The sequence below is a fragment of the Kryptolebias marmoratus genome, linkage group LG20 (genome assembly GCF_001649575.2).
Source record: "Kryptolebias marmoratus isolate JLee-2015 linkage group LG20, ASM164957v2, whole genome shotgun sequence".
In the NCBI taxonomy this organism is placed as follows: Eukaryota; Metazoa; Chordata; class Actinopteri; order Cyprinodontiformes; family Rivulidae; genus Kryptolebias; species Kryptolebias marmoratus.
Window position 1 is genome coordinate 24,615,007 of NC_051449.1, and position 3,372 is coordinate 24,618,378.

Genomic DNA, 3,372 nt, shown 5'->3' on the forward strand with positions numbered 1-3,372 from the left:
TCATCAGACATGTGACCGCCTGAAAACACACATGCTGACTGATCCTGTGGACAACATGGAAGGCAGGGTGTGCAAGAAGCACAACAGAGCCCTGGAGCTATTCTGTAGATCTGACCAGATGTGTGTGTGCGCACACTGCACCATTACAGAACACGGGCAGTGGGACACAACGTTGTCTCTCTGCATGATGAATACAAAACAAAACAGTCTGAGCTGCAGTAGATGGAGGCTGAAATCCAGCACTGGATCCAGGGTAGGTGGCAGAAGAGCCAACAAATGAAACTCCTGCAAAGGTACAGTAAAGAAGATGCAGAGAAAGAGATAGCTAACGCAGTTTGAGTCTTTACTGTCATCATGCAGACTGCAGAGAGAAGTCTGAACAGTCTAATTTAGGTCATCGAGGAGAGACAAAAGAGGATAGAAGATGAGGTTGACAGCTACACCAGACAACTGGAAGAAGAAATTTCTATTTTGATGAAAAGAGCTGCTGAGCTCAAGAAGCTCTCCTGCACTCAGGACCATTTTCACCTGATCCAGGACTTCCCGTGTAGGAATTCCGCTATGGACTTGAAGACAGAGCTGGGCTTCCAGCTCCTATCATTTGAAGGGACTGCGGTCAGAGCTGTGAGTGAGCTGGAGGAGGTGCTCAGTAAAGAAAAGATGCAGCTGCGTCATGGGGCCAGGCTGCGACGGGTCCAGGACTACGCAGTTGATGTGATCCTGGATCCTGGATCTTACGGCCAACCTCTGGCTTATCCTGTCAGATGATAGGAAGCAGGTCCAGTGTGGGGTGCAGATGGGGGACCTCCCAGACAACACAGAGAGATTTTCTCTTTACATCAGCGTCTTAGCCCAGCAGACTTTTCCTCTGGAAGGTTTTACTACGAGGTGCAGGTTGCAGGAAAAACCGACTGGACTGTAGGAGTAATCAAAGAGTCTGTAGACAGGAAGGGGATGCTCCCACTGAGTCCAGTGAATGGTTACTGGGCTGTAGGTCTGAGGAATGAAAATGAGTATCTAACCTACCTAAGTCCAGCTGTCAAATTCAGTATGAACTCAAGTCTTGAGAGGGTGGGGGTGTTTGTGAGTTATGAGGAAGGGCTAGTCTCCTTTTATGATGCAGATAAAGCAGTTCATCTCTACTCGTTCTCTGACTACTGCTTCATGGAGAAACTGTATCCATTCTTTAGTCCTGGTCTTCATCACGGTGGTAAAAAATGCTGCTCCTCTCATCATTCTGCCTGTTAGCCACACTGATTAGTATAATTTTATATATCATCACAATAAAAGGACAGAGTGAAGTATAAAAATACCACCTAATCAGGACTGAACTGAAGCCAATATCATTGTTGGTGTTAAAACAAGAGAAATCACATTCTTGCAACTCTAAAACATTAGATGGAAAGAAAATAAATCTGTTTTATTGATTGTTAGTCAAGAGTTGAAACAAATGTTTGATTGTCTGTTTTACACAACTTCCTGTACCCACTTCCTTTGTACCTTGTTTTGGGTTTTTTAACAGAGCACTTTACTGTCTCATTCACCTGTTCTAAAACACTCAAACAGGATTTTCTGAAGGAACAGTTTAGATGTTTAAAATGGTGTTCTATGAATTGTTTATCAGTAATCAGTATCTTACCTGCGATAGAAACTGATCAGGTCAGTTTGAAATGTATTAAATATTATATTGTTATGTCATAATATAAAATAAAATGTCTGCTGCTGTGTCAAATTTCCCTCAGGGATAATTAAAGTATTACTTTATTAATTTATTCATACATGAAGCAGAAGCTCTCAAAGAATAGTCACAATAATGACCGCTGTTTGGGCTTCTGCAAACAAGCTATGCTCTAGGTAAGTTGGTTAAGCTGCACATGCTGATGCTGCAAAATGTTCCTCATTTGGCTCAATTCAGAGGCTTGTTGTAAACCGACAGCCCCTTGAGAACAGTTCTGCACACCATACTGACACCCAAATGCTGAAGGGATGGAAGATCCTAGACCGACTATATTACTTGGCCACACCTCACGCACCCAGCGAAGCGCTTCTGCTCTAACCTTGAGCAAGATGGCTGTTGGCTTCCTGCGCATAAACTGCTTCAGCTCACAACAAAGAGCCACATCAAAAACGTGCTCCACAAATTGGTCATGAAGCAGTTTATCTCCATTTTGAAAATCTCTCGGAGCACGCTGTTTTACGTTCTCCATAAGACCCTCTAAAGCCAGCAAAAACTTGTGTAGTGTTTCACCAACCCGCTGACGGCAAGAAAAAAAATGCATAAAAAATGCGATAATACAGTAAGACACAAAATATTTCTTTGAATTATTTAATCCCACAATATCATCAGAAGTGCCCAAAATAATTGTTATTAGGTCAGGTTTCAGCTTTATATGAAGAATTTGAGATATTAGATCAAAGATATCTGCCCAGTACCTTTAAACTATAATACAGAAAACAAAACTGTAGATCAGTGTATCTTCAGCTAGAGAGCATTTCTTGCAGATGGGAGTGATCTCAGGGTAGATTCTATGTAACCTTTCTCTAGAAAAGTGTGAGCGATGTACAGGTTGAAAGTGATCACAAGCCGCTGGAGAGCATCTTTAAAAAATCTCTGTTCCAAGCCCCCATGAGATTACAGAGGATGCTTTTGAGGCTACAAAGATACAGCCTTACAGTGACCTACAAACCAGGCAAGGAGCTTCATATTGCAGATACCCTCAGCCGAGCATTCTTAAGAGAGAAAAAAGAAGAGCTTTTGGAAAAAGAGCTGGAAGTAAACATGGTTACACTTCAACTACCCATGTCAGAGGAAAAGCTAAACAAGTTTAAAAAAGCCACAGCAGAGGATATGGAACTGCAACTACTAAAAGAAATAACACAAAAAGGATGGCCGAATGAACGACGAGCTGTTCCGAAAGACATTCAGCCCTATTGGACATTTAGGGACGAGATAACCTACTCATCAGAACTGATGTTCAAGGGAGCCAAGCTCATAGTTCCAAAACAGTTGAGACAAGAAATGCTTGACAAAATCCATGAGTCACACCTTGGAATGGTTAAATGCAAAGAAAGAGCCAGAGATGTTTTATATTGGCCAAACATGTCAACCAATTTTGAGGAAATAATAGCAAAGTGTGCAGTCTGTAACGAGCATAAAAATAGCAATCCAAGAGAGCCACTAATGCCACACTCAGTACCAAACAGACCGTGGGAAAAAGTAGGCACAGACCTATTTCACTACAGGGGAGCTGAGTTTTTATTGTGCGTGGACTACTTTTCTAAATTTCCAGAAATCATGAAGCTTAAAGATAACACCAGCAGCAGCGTAATAGTTGCTATGAAGTCACTGTTTGCCAGGCACGGAATACCAGA

General features: G+C 42.1%; 1 pseudogene; it reads left to right on the plus strand.

Annotated features, from left to right (window-relative positions):
* Positions 1-277: 277 nt before the first annotated feature.
* LOC108228456 lies at positions 278-3,365 on the plus strand (annotated as a pseudogene).
* Positions 3,366-3,372: the final 7 nt, after the last annotated feature.